Source organism: Aedes albopictus, chromosome 2 (assembly GCF_035046485.1).
Source record: "Aedes albopictus strain Foshan chromosome 2, AalbF5, whole genome shotgun sequence".
Lineage (NCBI taxonomy): Eukaryota > Metazoa > Arthropoda > Insecta > Diptera > Culicidae > Aedes > Aedes albopictus.
Window position 1 is genome coordinate 380,223,979 of NC_085137.1, and position 20,260 is coordinate 380,244,238.

At 41.8% G+C, this 20,260-nt stretch overlaps 1 protein-coding gene across 8 annotated transcripts in view; it reads right to left on the bottom strand.

Moving 5' to 3' along the window:
- LOC109415818 (filamin-B) overlaps positions 1–20,260 on the bottom strand; it is a 198,509-nt gene that overhangs the window by 66,096 nt on the left and 112,153 nt on the right. The window contains exon 2 of one of the 8 annotated variants that reach the window (XM_029869281.2): positions 19,340–19,721. The exons of 4 other annotated variants lie outside the window; for them this stretch is intronic. The gene's annotated coding sequence lies outside the window, so the exon portion shown is untranslated. Of the gene's footprint in view, positions 1–19,339; positions 20,190–20,260 lie in introns of those variants that run through there. 3 more of the 8 variants (XM_029869284.2, XM_029869282.2, XM_029869280.2) reach the window with 3 other exon arrangements.

Below are 20,260 nucleotides of genomic sequence, written 5' to 3' on the forward strand. Positions count from 1 at the left end.
AAGAGAATTATTCAAGAAAGACAGATAATTCTGATCAATGTTACCCCGGTTTACGGTACCATTAATTTAGGCTTTAATTTTGTACATGTTATATTTAGGGTGGCCGGCAAAGTTTCTCTAAATAGATTGAAGAAAAACTTTCTAGAACATTGTTTTAAGCTTACTTAAAAACTGAAAAGTTTATATTTTATTTTGAAATTTGTCGAGACCATCCTAATTGTAAGATGCACAAAATTATAGCCCATATTAATACTAACAATATTGCTGAAGACACTCGATCTCTTAAGAGCCTGTCCATAAACTAATGGGTCTGGCTAAATAAAAAAAAAAGTATTCACGAAAGTTCACGGTGGGGGAGGGGGGGTCTGAGATGACCAAAATTGAGTCTACGTAGTTTATGGACAGCGCCTAAACATCATCGTCATGTTTAACATATCTTTCGTGATCTGGTCCAATGTGCTGTGCAGTAGTAGACCTGTATGGGCTATGAAGATAATATCTACAACTGCGTTCAACCGTGAAACCGAAAAAGATGAAGATATTGTCGATAAATTTTTGATGCGACACTTTGTTGCCCGCGTGGCCACAAAGCCAGCAAAACCCGACTGTCCGACACCTTCTTCAACTTCTCACATCAACACTAAACTCGCAGGAATGTTGTTTGTTTCGTGTCTTCTCCGTCACGTGGGTTATTAAATATATCTCTCCTTCTTTTTACTTTTGTCAACCACACTTTCCAATCGATGAATGGGACAAACTTGTCTCGTTTGCATAAGTCCCAGTCCCATTCCCAACCGTGTATAAAGGCCTCTCATGCGCGCGCGGAACAGATCCATGCGATCGCATTCAAATCGAAAATTCCCCGAAAAGACCTGTTCGATGGTCAAAGCGACGAACCGAACTGTTCCACCATCTTCGTTTTGTTTTCAAACCAAATTCGAATGGTTTACGTGCCCCAGTTTTCGTATTGGTACTTGGTTTTCTTTCAAAATAATGACTGTTTGCATCGTCGATTAGTTACGCGAACCGAGGGATTTAATCGATCCGCCGAAACTGCCGCCGCCGTGTGGATTTGCGCCATTAACTACTGACTGTCGAACGGAGCGGTGATAAAACCTCTTGGTCGCGTTGTTGAAGCGCTCCGGTAGAGGTAAGTACACACATGCGAAGCCATCAGGCAATGGATAAATGTACGAGTAAATTGCAAAGAAAGAAACTTTCCCATTCAATTTCCTTCTGGGAACATGATTTTCATCTGTGCGCGCACAGTTTGACTGAGTTGTAAGCTCTCATCTTCCGATGCGGTATGTTGAGGGATGCAAAAGTTGCTCGCGCCATCAACTTTGTGCGCCTTCGAAAGGCGGTTTCTACTCATTTGGAGAGATGTGTGAATGAATGAGCATTGGCGTAGCAAGAGTGCGACTAGATAATGCGAGGAACTTCAGTTGGCTTTTGGATCTAGGAAAATACTTATCTCATGTAAATCGAATTATTTTGAAGGGCCCGTTCAGCCGATGTGGTAGATGAATGGGACTGACCACGCGGGATCGATTCTCGGTAGATCCAGGAACTTTTTGTTATAGAAATTTCCTTGACTTCTTTGGGCATAGAGCATCTTCGTGCCTGACACACGATAAACACATGCAAAATGTACATTTGCTGAGGAAACTCTCAGTTAAGCACTGTGGAAGTGCTCATAGAACATTAAGCAGAAAAACAGATGTTGTCCCAGTTGAGATGTTACGCAAAAAAGAAAAAATAAGCTCAGATTATGCAGCAAATCTCAGTAATATTTTTTTTTTTCAATATTAATGTGAAATTCAGTCCACAAGACATTAGGGGGTGCATATTTCTCCCCACCTCTAGCTACGCCCATCCGAGAGTGTAGCGTGTCTGTGTTTGCCAGCCTCATGCAAACTCAAACGAGTTAAAAGTTGCACAATTTAACTAGCGTTGGTCCATCTGATGTCGAAGATTGGATTCCATTCGATTGTTAGTACGATTTGGTTCAGAGCTAGAAACGCAATCTACGCTCAATGAAGCAATTTAAATAAGCGTCAAATTGATTATTGGAAATTCCGCTTGCCGTCAATTTGGTAGTAGCGTGATTCGTCCGAGAGGCACGTTGAGCAATAATGAAAAGAAAACAACTTGCGGTGAGTTCAACGACTGCCGGAGCCAACGATGACGACGAAGACGACGACGCCGCACGCTTCCACCTGAACGACCGGCTTGGCGCGTTGGATGTGCTCTATGATTATGCTTTATGAATTTTAAGGAAACCAGGCCGCCTCCCCGGTATCGGTCATCCACATCGAAATCGCACCACAAAGCAGTAATGAACCGATCGATGCGATGGCAGCTAAATTGTATATTTTGGTTTTGCACTTCTGGAAACAAAACGGAATTGTTTTTTTTAATAACAGCACGCCAAATTCGAACCGCGCAGCTTTACCGGCAGTCATTCCGACAGCTAGTGCCGGCACGGCATGCAAAATTCAATTCGAAATGGTGGCATTTTGGCAGCGTGAGGAATTTCACGTGGCCGCCGCCCGCCACCGCCCGTCTTATGTTGCTCGATCACTTTGTGTGTAGGGCATTGCGTAAGCGTAGTTTTGTACGATCTTCCAATGGTGGTTGCGATGCGATGCACGATGTGTGTCAGGTTGTCAAAAAATCCAACACATTCGCGTGCCCTTGTACGGAACCTTTTTACGTAGAGCTCTTGGAATGACAAAAGAAACCAATCAAACAAACCGGCATTGCCCGGGGGTATGCATTTTCTGTTTCGGCAAAAAATGCGTGCTGTTGTGTAATATTGACTTATGTTGGATGATAACATGCCGACAATGTGTAATCGAAATGATCATTGAGAAAGTACAGCCTGTAAGAGTTATTAAGAAAAAGCAATTTATTCCAGCGGTGATGAAGCTTTTCTCGTGCAAAACCCATTTCATGACACCAGAAATCATATCGTTAATCTGGCTTCTGAAATTTAAGGTTGAATGATTCGTCATTGACATAATCGTCATCATTGTAAATCCGAAAGCAGTTTCCTCGTTCAAAACTGAAATTTTCTCAGTGAAAATGTATTCACTGTATTGCTGGTGGAGAATGTAGTACAGTGAATACATTTTCAGCGCAAACATTTAAGTTTTGAGCAAGAAAACTGCTTCCGATTTTTCAATGATGAGGATTAAGTCAATGACGAATCCTTCAACCTTAAGCCTTGAACTCTTAAAGAAAGCCGCAAGCTTGAATTTTGAGCCACCCTTTTGGATTTAAGTCCGCCATATTGAAAATTCTGGTTGCCATTTTTGGACTCCAGACACCTTTCCCATACCAGATATACCCATATTGAATGGTTTAAGGCCTTAAAAATCTTTTAATCAGCCGCCATCTTGGATATTGGACCGCCATATTGGTTATTCTGGTTGTTATTTTTGGACTCCGGAAATACTCTCTATACCAAATATACCCATATTAAATAATTAATTAACCTAAAACACCGTTGAACCACCAGCCACTATCTGGACTATTAGGACATCATCTTAGATCTTAGATCGCCATCTTGGTTATTCTGGCCTCCATTTTTGGACTCCGAACGTATTCTCCATACTATTTATATATACCCATATTGTAGAGCCTAACACACCATTAAGGGGTTACATACCTTGCAAAAATAAAATATCATCGAACTTTTTTTATTGCATACACTGAAACCTCCATTTAAGTCGATGCATGGCTGATCGAAAATAATTTTTACCGTGCAAGCAATGACTAAACTATACAGTTTTATATTTTTTGACAAATCTCCTTTGTCATGCGAAGTGTTAAAAAATATAAAAGTCTTTAGTTTTGTCATCACTTGTATGGTAAAAAATATTTTCGATCAGCCATGCATCGACTTAAATGGAGGTTTCAGTGTATTCTGAAAGAACACTAGCAAGGCAATACACATTCCAAGTTTCATAAAGATTGGAGCACTAGAACCATATTTACAGCCTATTGAAGCGCGCACAGGGCAAAGCGCGAAACTTTAAACACGATTGTCTCGAAGTAGAGTTTCTAAGTTCCGTTACGGTGATCACAACATCTTAAAAACTAGTTGACCGATTTAGACTGTTCGTATTTCAAATCTCGAGGTACTCCAGAAATCTTCCCCATACCAAATATACCCATATTCAATGGTTTTAGAGCCTAAAACCATTGAATATGGGATTTCCGTTCATTTGGATATTACGGTTGCCATTTTTGGACTCCAGACATCTTCCTAAAACCCCGTTAAACAGCTGCCATCTTGAATTTCGAGCCCCCATCTTGGATTTTGGACCGCTAACTTGGATATACTGGTCGTTATGTTTGGGCTTCAAACATCATCCTCATACCAAATATACCCCATATTGAATGGTTTTAGAGCCTAAAACTCTATTTAATAGCCGCCATCTTGAATATAAGGCTGTCATCGTGAGTTTTTGGGGACCAACATCGTGGAATTCTCAAGTGTTGATTTTCGCACAAAGTTCATCAACCATGCTAAAGCTTACAAAAATGTCACAGTTTGATGTGTCGCAAGGTGCGGCTTGGTTCAGTTTTAAAACCCTTTCGAGACGGAGCGCATAAAAGTGAAATCTCCATACAAATGGCTCAACTTTGGCTCTCTAAAACTCTTAAATTTCCAAACAAAACAACAATTATTTTTCCTCATTTGAAAGAACTACTCTTTATCTTTCGATTTCTAGCTTTGACTACCTAGATTAAACGGAAATAAAAATTTTGCGAACTTTTTGTTTACCTTGTTGTGGAAAATCTCACAGGCAATGTTAACAAAAGTTTAATTGCACACATACAAGAACAGGTAATGGCTGAATTATCGAAACAGTTTACATCACATAAAACAAAGTCTAAACAGATGAAAAAATATGCAAAACTGTTACCGCTCAACGGCACAATTGTGCTGGTTCGTCACGAAAGGGATATACGACCAAGATCTACCAGTGCTGGTCCGGATCACTGAAATGACCATAACTCCGGAACATTTTGACCGACCTGGACCATTTTAATAGCGAACAATGCGGTAAAATTCCGGTTGAAATGTGTTACCCTTTTTTACACAGACATACATAAACACTAGGTTTTTGTGTCATCTTCAGTTCATGTCTTCAGGGACCAAGATGACACAAAACCTCAGTGTTGAAATTTTGGGCACATAATAAAGCTCGTTTTCTCATACTAAAAGACTGCGTAGCCGTCAATAGAATGAGCTTTACCTACTGCAGCCTTTTCTGGGTTGTAAAATGGTGAGTCGACAAGGAGCGTTCAATAGCTCTGGTTCTCATAAGTTTATACTTCCACGGGTCAATCGACGACAAAGACCGCCAGCTAAGAGTTGTATGCTTAGCTGGACGGTACTGCAGACTGGGCACTGTTGCACTTCTGGCTTCAGCTATATTGAGAAGGTACGCTCCGAGATTCTGTTTACCAAAGAGATTGGTATCGGATCAAATTCTGCTATATTTTGGCCTACGAGGTGAACATGCATTTCGTCCCCGTGGAATTGGTTTCCTGCTCAGCACTCACGCTTACACTGCGCTCATGAAGTGGGAACATATCAATGAGAGAATAATTTTGCCCAGATTAAGAACACGGGTTTGAAACCTCACATCGACCACATCTGCATCGGCCGAAAATGGAGACGGGCGGAGCCTTCTTGATGTGCGGAGCAAACGTAGTTTCCGACCATTATCTCTTTATCGGCTGCATATTGCGAGGATCCATCAACAGGAAGATAAAATAGGGTGCCGGTTCACCACACGCCAACTGAAAGACGCTGAGGAGAAAAAATCCTTCGTCATAGAGATAGAGAACCGTGCTAAGGATATTCTGGAAGGTGGAAGCTTAGAAGATCAAAAGCGCCATTAAGTACGCCTTGATCACCACCACCGGCGAGAACAATTTAGGCGTGCTACGCACTCAGAGAAAACAGTGGATCACAAATAACACGTGGAGTAAGATAAAGGAGCGATGGAACACCAAAGCCGCGATAGAGCGAACGAAAACACGAGGAGCCACAGCCGTAGCTCGTAAGCGCTATTCGGCTCTCGAGAAGAAAGTCAAACACTCCTGTAACCGGGATAAAGGAACGTGGTGAACTCTCTAGCCGACGAAGGCGAGAAAGTCGCAAATACCGGGGATGTGACATTCGTTTCCTCTACGATGTTACACGTGTTGCCTTAGTGGAACTAAAATGAATGCTACAATGCTCGTTAAGGACACATCGGGACAGTTATTGACCGACACGGCTGACCAGTTGAAACGCTGATTTAAGCACTTTGTAAATTTTTTACAAGAGTCGGCCACGCCATCAAAACCTCAGCATGATCCGCCAAGGGTTCGACGCATTATCCGTGTCAACACGGAAGCTTCTTCATGGCAAGAGATAGAAACAGCTATCCGTAGCATGAAATCGAACAGGGCCCCGGGGGTCGATCGCATATCAGCTGAGATGCTCAAAGAAGACTCCGTAGTATCTGCACAAGTGTTGCATCAATTATTCTGCAACAAATGGGAGACTGCGACATTTCCGGTCGACTGGATGCAAGGCGTTTTAAAGGTAAAGGTACCCAATAAGGCTGACCTGACTGTATGCGATAATTGGCGGGGCATCTTGTTACTGCGTATCGTTTTCAAAGTCCTCTGCAAAGTGATCCTTAACCGAATACAGGAGAAGATTGACGCAACTCTCCAGCGGCAGCAAGCAAAATTCCGTGCCGGACGATCTTGTGTAGACCATTTCGTAACGCTCCGTGTCATCTTGGGGAGCATATCAATGAACTTCAAGAGTATCTTTACCTGGCGTTCATTGATTACGAAAAAGCCTGAGAAAATCATCGGCCTCATTCAAGCACAATACGGGGAGGGGCATTTTCGTACAGAGCACTGCACAATGGTGTCTTGTTCGAACCCATCCGGGTCGTCGCTGGAGTAAGGCAAGGAAGTATATTGTATACTATCACCGCTACTGTTCCTCATCGTAATCTACGAGATCCTGCTAGGTGCGATTGATTGTTGGTTGATGTGGCAGCCCATTACCACGGATCACCTAAATGACTTCGAACTGGCTGACGACGTTGCTCTCCTAGCTCAACGGCGCTCTGATATGCGGAGTAAACTTGATGATCTAGCCGATCGCTCCTCAACGGCATGTTTTAACATCAACGTGAACAAGACCAAGTCGTTGGAAACGGTCAACACTTCCAGCTTCATGGTGGCGGCACCAAGAGCGACATAGGTGCACGAATCAAGAAGGGTGATGACTGCTTTTGCGAGTTTAGCGAGTTTAACATTCCATTTAGTCGACGCACCAAAATCCTAATTTTCAACTCAAACGTGAAACCTGTGCTGCTGTATACCAGTAAAACTAAGTAAAGTAGTGGAGAACACTCAACAGCTGGAGATCTTCATAAATAGATGCCTGTGGTATATGATTCGTGCATGGTGGCCTCACAATTGAATCTCCAACATGGAGCCTCATCATCGATGTCATCAAAAGCTGATAGCAACAGAAATTCGGTAGCGAAAGTGGAGGTGGGTCGGCCACACTCTAGACTCTACGCAGGGGCGGGAATGAAATCTACAAGCAGGCGTTAGATTGGAACCCAACAGGACATCGCAGCAGACAGGCCCAGAGGTTCATGGCGGCGCATCCTCTACAACGAAATAAAGCAATTCGACAGAAATTTGCCCTGGTCATAGGTCAAGCCTATGGCGGGAAATCGACCAGATGCAGAACTTTCAATTCGGCGCTTTCCATGGGTACTCAGGATCAAAAATTGAGTAAAGAAGTTCACATTTAATTTTAAAATCTACACCCCGTTTTGTCCCAGCAGATGCTAATTATTTTTCACATGAATTATTTTTGATTGCTTCCAATGTTTGTCCCTGTCATTTCATCAACAATGTTGTACCAGTGACTTATGGCTTTCATAGTAACAATGGACAAATGTGTGCTCATTCACTGAGATCTCTGGCATCACAACATCGCTCCGATCGTAAATCTCAGAGTGAGTTATTGCAAGATTCTGACAATTTTCCAACACATGCCAACGCTTAATGTCACTCTATGCCCTTCGCTTTCAGCTTATGATTTCGTTCCACATATGATTCGACGGACGGCAAAGAATACGACTCGTGTTCCATTCAGAGACCAACCATTCGCGCAAAAACGCACCCACTTGAATCCAGTTGAAGCATTTTTGTGGCCAGTCAGCAAAACCTTGGGGACTGGGCTTGCCTTCGCACGCTCCGCTGCTAAGCAATTCAAAATTCGTCAGTGCCGTTTCTCGTTATGCGCAGCGCATTCCTTCCACGCGCAACCGAGCTCTGGAACCGGGCGGGAGTCATCAACCCGCCGTGCCGAAGAAAAGACTGACGACGGGATTGACGAAGACGCGTGCGTTCGCTTCGCGCCTAGGCAGGTCCCACTAAACTAACTTCCGCGTTCGACTTGGGCGATGGCATGCGAGTGCAGTTTTGTACCACCGTTCGACCGTCCGATCAACCAACCAACGAACCAACTAACCGAGCTCGATTGTAGTAACAAGATGGTGGTGATGTTTCCAGAGACAAAACATGAAACAGACCATAAAACTAGTTTTTCGTATCATTACTATACGTTTTGTGCTATTCCAATGAAGCAAGCTGGCGGAACAAGAAGCGGGTGCCACAGCAAGGTGCCTCCATCCTCAGCAATATGGCTAACAAGGGTAAAAATGTGCGTTTGACTACCGTCGTCGGCGTCGCGTTGGTTAGATTGGAACAAGTGTTGTCGGGGTAATCACAAAAGTGCCGTAATAAACCGGTCGGATTGGTGCTATCATATCGTAGCCCCGTAATCATGTGGTGATGCTCTTTGAAGATGAACAGTTACTGTCATGTGGGATGTATATGTAGATTAGAGAGCTGTGATATACTGAATAGAGTCTCTCGTGTCTCCGAAACGGCCTTTATTCTTATTCTTCTTCTTCATTATTGGAACTGAATCTGCATTCCGCTCTTTATCCTACGAGCACTTCCGCAATTATTAAATGTGCGCTTACTTTGCCAATTGGCGATGTCGCATTAGAACGGCGTGTGGTAGGCACAATATTACTCTAAGTTTGTCCAAGAAAGAAATTTTGGATTATATAACCGATTCAAACCCAGATACCCTCTTTCCCCTTCGACTAGTAATATGGAATTACTGTGGTGGCTATACGAATAATCTAATTAGAAGGGCTGGATAACTGGGGAACCGTGTTGTTGATGTTTCGAAAAGTGGCAGCGTCGAAAATCAGTTGATCGCCTTCGAGAACGCCTTCATCGCCACCAACGAGAATAGTTTGGGTAAGTTAAGCAGTTAGAGAAGAGTGAAAGAACGCCAAAGCCGCGATAGTGCGAGTGAAAACACGAAGAGCCAAAGTCGTAGCCCATCAGCGCTATTCGGTGCTCGAGAAGGAAGTGAGGCGGGACAAAAGATGTTGGGATCTTCTTCAGGGCTCGAAATTAATCAATTTGTCTGTCTCCATGTACATCTCACAGTTGATTGTCGCGTTTTGATTTGGCACTGCACAAATGTAATGGGTGGGTGGTACAAAATAGAAGGTCTACACCTGGAGCCACGACACTTGCCAACACTGCCAGAGCTAGCAGCTGATCAAACATTACTTGATGTTTGATTGCAACGATAAACCTGGATAATATAATAGGGTGCCTGTACCAATTATGGCACTACCTAAGGAAAACTATTTGTACAAAAATAACGAGAAGACCAACGAATGTCACCAATATGTTAAAAGATAGTTTAGTTTCCATACTTTACATGAAAAACATAAAAACTAAGCCAAAACTACTCTTAGTATTTATTACAGCGTGTGCCAATGATAGGAACTCTGTACCAGTTATGGCTACATTTTTTAACTTCGGTTCCTTTTCGCACTATTTGCATGCATTTCTTATGGGATTAGCCATAATTGGTACACTATGGCGAAAAAGGATGCAAGGAAGCCGAAATTTTAAGGAAAATGATTTATTTCTACCATAATTTGAGCAAAATGTGGACTTTAAATGAGTGCAACCATCTTTTGTGAACGTGATCTATTGTTCACATTTTTTCATTGTTAATATATATCGTTTAAGGGTGAAAATCAACTATGGCGAATAATTGGTACTATAGCCATAATTGGTACACTTACCCTAATGCTAATAAATTCTAAAATAAAAACTATTGCATTGGTTTAAAAACATCTAGCAGAAATTGGGGTATCAATGAGTTCCTCTTAGTATTTGTCCCGAGATCCTTCCAGAATTTTTCTCAGATATTTTCCCAGATTTTTTTTTCCGGGCTGACAGACAGAGCTCCTCGTGGGATTTCTCTTAAAGATTTCAGTATTCATCAAGGAATTTCTCAAAAGTTTTTGAATTAGTTTCTGTCCATTTCTCCTGATTTGCTGGAATTGGTTCAGTATCAAAGGGTACAATTAGATGCTGTACAATCGTTTTTACAAATATTTAAACCAGCCTTCATTTGAACAAAAGCTGGGCACAATTGTATGCATATCCTTGAAAAAGAGAGCATTACTTGCAGTATCTGATTGATCAAGAACGTAAATTGAACTGAACCTGTATTGAGGCTGAAGAAGCGATGTAGCCACTACGAAAACTTGCTTAAATAATGGGCCGTCCCTTATTTTTCGCAAAAATAAATGGAAACCCGACTAGATGAACATTACAAGAATATATCATAATTATATCTTAATGTGATATAACTAACAAATTATGTTATAATTTTGTTATGACATGGACTGTTTATTGCTTTTTCAAACTAAATTATAACAAAATATATTATTATCTTTTGTAACTAGTTTTGTTACAAATAACTCAGAACTCTGTTATAACTTTGTTATTTTTGCAACTGAACAAAATAATCAGTTGAAAAATAACATAATTATATCAGAATATGAAATTTTAGCTACATTACAAAAAATGAGAAATTTGATTATGTATTCGTTTTTTCCATTGCTTGTAGAGCAAAAGGTCGATGGATAGCATGTAAAAGATCAAAAAATGCTCATAAGTAAAGAGCTTTATTCTATGTAATTGAAAAATTTAAGAAAAAACATCCAATAGCTGTTCTGGGGCTGCAGTTTTGCTTGTTTTTTTTATTGCGTAGAATGCCGGAAGCGTATCCGGCTACCATCAAAACTGAAAAGTACTCATATTTTTTCAACTTTGAACCGATTTAAGTGAACTTCGACTCGTTTGAATAAGAAATCTTTTTTTTTATTGATTGGTTATGCGAATAGAACGATTGGGTTACGCAGTATTGCCAAAAGTTCAAATTTTCTGGAACATGTTTTTATGCTTTTGAGGGGCCAAGATGCAAAGAGGTGTAAGTGACCATTTTGTCGAGTTTGAGCTGAGCATATCAGAAAATCTTCAGATTTCAAGCCTTCAGGAACATTTTAAAGATTAATTTTATGATGATTATAAAAATACAGTAAATCAGACAAAATTGGGTTGATATTGAAACTCCATACATTTTGAATGGGATGAAAAACTGGTGAAAAACTTCAAAGCTCATTTATTCGAAATAACTTACACTCATTTGCTTCAAAGCTCCTCTATTCTAATATCGGCATTGTTGGAGTTAGCGTATTGAAAAGACATGGTCTCTCGTGAAACATGCTTCGTAATGATTACTTTGAAGTCAATACTCTGGGCCTAGGCTGGGCAGATATGCTATTGCAGCTGGCCTATGGAAAATTCCACGCGTATGGCAATTCGGGGTTTCCTTAACCCACGATGACCAGATCAGTTCAGTCGGATTTGTTTTAGATGGAAAAATAAATCTGGATTAAATGAGATCAATGTTGTCAAAATCGGAGAAAATTTATCGCAGATATAACCATTACATTGTTTACCTTCTTTAGATAATTGACTGCTGTTCCATATTATGAAGTACAAAATAAAGGCATTGCAACTTCTAGAAATTTCATCAGACTCAGTTTTTGGGTAAATATATCATCATAGCTATTGATATGTTTATCTAAGTATTTATTTCCTTCTTTCAATATCTCAGTCCCGTTACGGTGCCAATATCCTAGGGGGCATCCATTTAGTACGTCACGCAAAATTTGGGATATCACACTTTCCGAAACCCCCCCCCCCTCCTCCTATGGGCGTGACGTACTTTATGGATGCCCCCCTATCACTTTTCTACGATTCCCAATTCTTATAGGTTAAGTAAAATTTTAGCTTAAAAAAGTGATACATCTGCACATGAGTTTTTTTTTATCTCAAAATTGAGTAAACTTAGTTGGATTTATATGTCATTTTAACAGTACTGCTATTCTAACTTCTTATTATAACGTCAAAAAGTACCGAACAGACTACGTATTATGAAGTAATGAATGTTAGTGAGCGTGGAGATAGCAAATGTGGTAGCACTTTTTTTGTACCAGTAAAACCACAAAAACGATCCTTAAACAAATACGAAACGATCCATAACATATATTTGCATGTTCCACAGAATTGAACTGAAAATCCCTAAAAAAGCAGTAATGATCCATACAAAAGTGCAATACGATCCATAGTTTATGCGAAAAGAGCAATAAAATTGCTTACAAGACCCCATGAAATGATATTTTTTATGGATCGTTGCGCATTTGATTATGGATCATTTGGTTTGTTTTATATGCAAAAGGATGTTTTCCCAATAACACACTTAAAGTAATTACCCAAAAATGAGTAAAAAAACTTAGTTTTTATCCAATTTGATTTTTACCCTAATTGAAAATATCAAACTGTATTATAATTTTGATATATTTTATCAAAAACTTAGAACAGGGCTTGATATATTTTTGATGTATTTGTAACAAACTCTGATACACTTTTGTTTAAACCCTTATGATTTTTAGTTAGAATTTTTGTTATTTTAACAACATCCTGCATCTAAATTATAACTGCCTATGTTAGAAAAAATCTGTATAACATAATAACATATTATGATATAATTTTGTTATGATCGCCTAGTCGGGAATGTTATGAGTTCGTCGTTGGAAAATAATCGTTCTAGCTAATTGATGATCGTGTCAAAATTTGAAGGCCGTATCTCAAGGCTAAGTTGTCCCTCAAGGGGCCTGAAATTGTCAAAAAATTGTATGGGACTAAAAACGCACGACGAAATAAATACGCTATTTTACTAAAACCGATGATTTTGGGACCCTAATGGCCCAAAAATGTGCTTAGAATTGCGATATCTCTACTAATTTCTGAGTTATTGACCAAAAACAACCAAAATATCAGCATTTTTTACATTTTTTTAGATCCCAAAGGAAACCTACTCTAATTTGCTCTTTCTACCATAAATAGTTCTTCTCGGCGGATAGAGTTCTGGAGGTAATCCAAGTATAAAGAGAGTTCAAGGAAAAACCCTGAATGAATTTCTGTGAGATATCTCAAACGAAACATCAGGTAACATGTAACTAGGAAATTACAGGAGAAGACATGGGGGCCCCTGCTAGAGAAATTTAAGGAGAATCTTTTGTAGAAATTTCGGGAGAAATTCCAGAAAAATTCTCGTGAGACTTTGGGAGAAATTTGGAAACATGAGGTGAGTTTTAGGAGTAGTTAAGATGCCAGTGGGGCTGCAAAACGATGAGTCGATAAGGAGAGCGTCCAATATAGCTCTGGTCCTCACAAGTTCCTACCTCATGCTTCCACGGGTCAAGCGATGACAAAGACCGCCAGCTAAGAGTTGTGTGCTTAGCTGGTAGTGTAGCCTGGGCACTGTTGTCCTTCTGACTTCAGCTAGATTGAGGAGGTACGATCCGAGTGTCTGTTCACCAAGGAGGTGCGGCTCAAACAGCGTCTGTTCTGGCATCCAGCGGCTTAGTAAGAAACGCTGCACCACGCCCAGCTAGATCGAAGGTGGTAGCCCCATCAGCGTGGTCGTCCTAGTGTTGGTTGGGACGTTAAACAGAACTGGCACGATGGCCCTCCGGCGAGACAGGAGTGTTGGCGTAGGCCCAATAAGCCACCCGTAAAAATCCCCATTGCGAATAACATAGGAGAAAATACGACTCGATACAATCGGCAAAGACCCACGCGACGAAATAAGGACTACGATTGGAAACTTGGAGCATGGAATTGCAAGTCACTAGGTTTCGCAGGATGTGACAGGATAATCTACGATGAACTACATCCCCACAACTTCGACATCGTGGCGTTGCAGGAACTTTGTTGGACTGGACAGAAAGTGTGGAAAAGCGGGCATCGAGCGGCTACCTTCTACCAAAGCTGTGGTACCACCAATGAACTGGGAACAGGATTTATAGTGTTGGGCAAGATGCGACAACATGTGATCGGGTGGCAGCCAATCAACGCAAGGATGTGCATGTTGAGAGTTAAGGGCCGTTTCTTCAACTACAGCATCATCAACGTCCACTGCCCACACGAAGGGAGACCCGATGACGAGAAAGAAGCGTTCTACGCGCAGTTAGAGCAAACATACGATGGTTGCTCGCCGCGTGACGTGAAAATCGTTGTTGGCGACATGAACGCGCAGGTAGGAAGGGAGGAAATGTACAGACCGGTAATCGGGCGAAACAGCCTGCACGCCATATCGAATGATAACGGCCAGCGATGCGTAAACTTTGCAGCCTCCCGTGGTATGGTAGTCCGAGGCACCTTCTTCCCCCGCAAAGATATCCACAAAGCCACCTGGAGATCACCCGACCATCAAACAGAAAACCAAATCGACCACGTTCTAATCGACGGTAAATTCTTCTCGGATATAACCAATGTCCGCTCATACCGCAGTGCGAATATAGATTCGGATCACTACTTAGTCGCTGTATGCATGCGCTCAAAACTTTCGACAGTTATAACCACGCGTCGAAGTCGAACGCCGCGGCTCAACATCGAGCAACTTCGTAACGTAGAAGTGGCTCAAGACTACGCGCAGCAGTTAGCAGTGGCCCTACCAACGGAAGAGCAGCTTGGCGCAGCTACACTTGAAGATGGCTGGAGGGACATCCGATCCGCCATAGGTAGTACCTCGGCTACAGCGCTAGGCTTCGCGACTCCGAATCACAGAAACGACTGGTACGACGGCGAATGTGAACAGTTGAAAAACGAGAAGAATGCAGCATGGGCGAGAATGCTGCAACACCGTACGAGAGCGAATGAGGCACGTTACAAACAGGCGCGGAACAGGCAGAACTCAGTCTTCCGGATGAAGAAGCGCCAGCAGGAAGAACGAGATCGCGAAGCGATGGAAGAGCTGTACCGCGCTAAGGACACACGAAAGTTCTACGAGAAGCTGAACCGCTCGCACAGAGGCTTTGTGCCACAAGCCGACATGTGCCGAGATAATCACGGGAATATTCTCACGAGCGAGCGTGAGGTGGTCGAGAGGTGGCGGCAGCATTACGATGAGCACCTCAATGGCGACGTTGCAAGTACAGAAGGTGGCGGGGTAACAGATCTTGGAGTATGTGCACAGGACGAAAGACTTCCGGCCCTGACCTCCAAGAGATTGAGGAGGAGGTTGGCCGGTTGAAAAACAACAAAGCCGCTGGAGCAGATCAACTACCAAGCGAGCTTCTAAAATACGGTGGAGAAACACTGGTGAGAGCACTACACTGGGTCATTACCAAGATTTGGGAGGAGGAAGTATTACCGGAGGAATGGATGGAAGGTATCGTGTGTCCCATCTACAAAAAGGGCGACAAGTTGGATTGCGGGAACTACCACGCGATCACACTACTGAGCGCTGCCTACAAGATACTCTCTCAAATTTTATGCCGCCGTCTATCACCGATTGCAAGAGAGTTCGTGGGGCAATATCAGGCTGGATTTATGGGTGAACTCGTTACAACGGACCAGATGTTCGCCATCCGCCAGGTGTTGTAGAAATGCCGCGAATACAACGTGCCCACACATCACTTGTTCATCGATTTCAAATCGGCGTACCGTCAGTGTACCAGTAGCCGCTCATGACCCAATAGCCGCTCACTGTTGCAAAAATTAAGTTTACACGCATAAATACACTCTTTTCGGTGCTGATATTCTTGGACAATATAAATTAGACAAGAGCAAAGCCATTTTATGCAATATTTACCGGATAACATAAATTTTAAAAACAAAACAATGCATTCTTTTGAGCGGCTATTGGGCCCAAAAAACCTGTAGCTAATTTCATGTGTTCCAATAACCGCTCACGCAAAAAAATACGTCCAAATCGTAAAATCTGCCGATTTTAGTACACAGTGTGTTTAATTCCTATTATACACTCCTACGGAACAGGAAAAAATAATTGTAAAAACATAGAATTGCAAAAATAATGCACTTTTCCGCAAGTCTATTTAAAAGATGGCATAAATTTGTTCGTGAGCGGAATTAGGACCACTTTGGTCTCACACCAAATGTAATAAAATCATACTTTTATGAAAAGTTTTACATAAGTCTTGATTTATATCTGATTGCACTTAACACTTAAACTAACAGAAAATGGAAAAACATTACAAATTGGCTTAACAGTCATTCAACAGATGATGTTTTTCTGCGAAACTGGCCTTAGATGAGCGGAATCTGGTACCCTGATGGTATGATACAATCGATCGAGAACAGCTATGGCAGATTATGCACGAATACGGGTTCCCGGATAAACTGATACGATTGATCAAGGCGACGATGGATCGAGTGATGTGCGTAGTTCGAGTATCAGGTACACTCTCGAGTCCCTTCGAATCTCGCAGAGGGTTACGGCAAGGTGATGGTCTTTCGTGCTTGCTGTTCAACATTGCTTTGGAGGGTGTAATAAGGAGAGCGGGGATAAACACGAATGGGACGATTTTCACGAAGTCCGTTCAGCTGCTTGGTTTCGCCGATGATATTGATATTATTGCTCGTAAATTTGAGACGATGGCGGAAACGTATATCCGAATAAAGAGTGAAGCCAGGCGAATCGGATTAGTCATTAATGTGTCCAAGGCAAAGTACATGATGGCAAAGGGCTCCAGGGAGGAATCACCGCGCCTGCCACCCCGAATTCATATCGACGGTGATGAAATCGAGGCGGTTGAAGAATTCGTGTACTTGGGCTCAATGGTGACCGCCGACAACGACACCAGCAGAGAAATTCAGAGGCGCATTGTGGCAGGAAATCGTTCTTACTTTGGACTCCGCAGAACTCTACGAACGAATAAAGTTCGCCGTAATACGAAGTTAACCATCTATAAAACGCTGATTGGACCGGCCGTCCTCTATTGGCACGAAACATGGACCCTACGTGCAGAGGACCAACGCGCCCTTGGAGTTTTCGAACGGAAGGTGTTGCGTACCATCTACGGCGGAGTGCAGATGGAAGACGGGATTTGGAGAAGGCGAATGAACCACGAGCTGCATCAGCTGCTGAGAGAACCAACCATCGTCCATACCATGAAAATCGGGAGGCTACGGTGGGCGGGTCACGTCATCAGGATGTCGGATAGCAACCCGACTAAAATGGTTCTCGAGAGTCATCCGACCGGTACAAGACGACGTGGAGCGCAGCGAGCTAGGTGGGTCGACCAAGTGGAGGACGATCTGCGGACCCTACGCAGAGCGCGGAACTGGAGACAAACAGCCATGGACCGAGTGGAATGGAGGCGGCTACTATGTACAGCAGAGGCCACCCCGGCATTAGCCTGATCGGTAAGGTAAGGTATATTTTGGTGTAATTTGTGTAGGAATTGTTGAAAAAATCTTTGAAAAAAAAAAATACTGAAAGAAGGTCTGAATTAATCCAAAACAATGCTCAGAGGAGCTATTGAAGAAACACGCGGAATGAATGAAATGCCACAGAAAACCCCTTAATAAATGGAGTAATTCCGGAATTCAATAGTTTCTAAAAAAGTTTTTGGAAAAGTTTATGAATTTCTAAAGGAAAACCTTAGAAAGAATCTCCAAATTTTGTTAACAAAATACTCCTGGTATTCCATCTTTTGAAGAAGCGTTTGGAGGAAACCCATAAAGAAAATTCTACAAGAATTTTCGGAAAAATCCCAAAGAAAAACTACTGGAAAAATTCTATTCATATTTTCTTCAGTACTGTTTGAAGAAATACAAGCATGAAATTATATTGGAAGTAAATTATCTGAGGAAATCTGTGAAACAGTTTTTAGATCAATTTTTTGATAAATTTCTTGAAAAGCTCCTTAAGAATTGGCAAGGGATATTCCAGGAAAAAAATCCTAAAAGAATCTCTGCATGAATTCCTGGAGAAACCAGTGGACGGTATTGCATTTTGATGGGATACTTAGAGGAATCTTTAGATGAATTCTTACCACGATGGCGTATTGCACGTACAGCGTGCCTATCTATAGACCCCAACATCCTACTAGGTTTAAATGAATCTCCTGAGGAGCTTTTGGTGTTGGCCCCGTAGGTAAAGCTGAACACTTTTCTTGAAACATTAAGAACAATTCATGTGAAACTCATCATAGAAATTCTAGCAAAAATGATCCTTCCGCAAAATTTCAGAAAAAAAATCGTTCAATAATATTATTAATAATGATTCAAGAATGTACGGAAAGGTTTTACCGGAATAATTCTTAATTAGACGGAATGATGAAGCCATTTCCTAAGGGCGTACCAGTATAAGGGGTGTTATAATTTGGAAACCTTGTGTAACCAGCTCTGATTTTCCCATGACAGCCCAAATAGACCGAGAAACATTTGTGCTTTTGGATTTATTTTTAGATTAATAATGTATATACTGTTGAATGCACCAGCCATCATAGCTAGAAGTATGTAGTATTATTCAAAATAACTTTTTATTATGAACAAGCAAGCAAAAGGAAATGGTTGATGTAACAATTTCAACAGTTTTTACCATAGAAAAAATGTATTTTTTTATCGTTTTTTTTTTTACTCCTTTAAAACCAGAATGGTGTCATTAAGAGTCTGAAAATGCCTGAGAATCACTGTGATATGTTGCTTGTCAGACAATAACTTAGCCACAATGTATTCATTTAATTTGCTAATCCGTTTATCAGCATTTTCCCTTAGGCGCTCAAGCTTCTTATACCGTAACATCCTAACAAAATCAACAATCTTAAACGAATAGCGGTGAGAAAGTGCCCATAATTTCAATCCCAGCATAAACGAACGCTAAAACTAACGACCCTCAGTCTAAAATTTGTTCCACCACACCACATCGTATAGCGCGCGCACCCAAACTAACCGCTCGCACTACAGTTAAAATGTGTTAAACGATTTCGCTTCAATCTCTGTAAACGCATCAGGCAAAACTTACACTTAATTAAAAATCCTTTCTCCTGGGTGCCGATTCGCTATTCCGCTTCAACAGCTCTGCTCTCTGCGTTCCACTTCCGCTGCAACCGGAGGCCGACTTGGACGAACAACAGCCGCTGCTCGTTGAACCTGTCAATGCCCAATTTGAAAAAAAAAGCCCCCGTCGTCGTCTCGAACACTTGGCACCACACCACTCAATTATAATAGACTTCTTCGATATATGCGACTTCGAACTTCACTTGGTGGAATCACTCAACTCAACATTCACTACCAATGGGATTTCTTCGCTTGGATGCATGCAATCTACCCACCACACGAGAGGCCATTCACCAGCAAAAGCAATCTACCGTCACACACAGATCCGTAGGGTTTCTAAGCTAGAGCTAAACTTGTTATGTTAGAAAATGGTGTTATTTATCCAAGCTCACTAACGCCCCGAAAAAAAAACTAAAGCAAAAGTAGGTTCCCAAACGAAAGTCACCCAGCGAAGAAATTTCCCTAAATTAGAATTTAAATGTGTCACGTCATCTGACGACGACGACGATGGCGCGCCCGCTTAGTCGTCGTCAACTTTGTATATCTTCCGCGCGCGAGAAACTCTCCGACCGATATTAACTTCAACAACACCAGCAATGGGAGCAACAGCAGCAGCAGCAGCCCAATAACACCTACAGTCCGGATGGCGACGGGGGAGACGACGTGTGGATTCCAAGATGATCACCAATACACACGAATGAGACGTTCCACGGGAAGATCGGAAAGATCAGAAGTGTGGCCCGACTCTCTTTAGGTTTTGACTATGTTTTGCTGAGTGGAATTCACAATTTTGAATTGTTTTTGAATTTGGTTGGACTTTACAAACAATCTATAATTTACTGCTAGATAATAACGATTTCAAAACTACCTAAGCAAACATTGAACT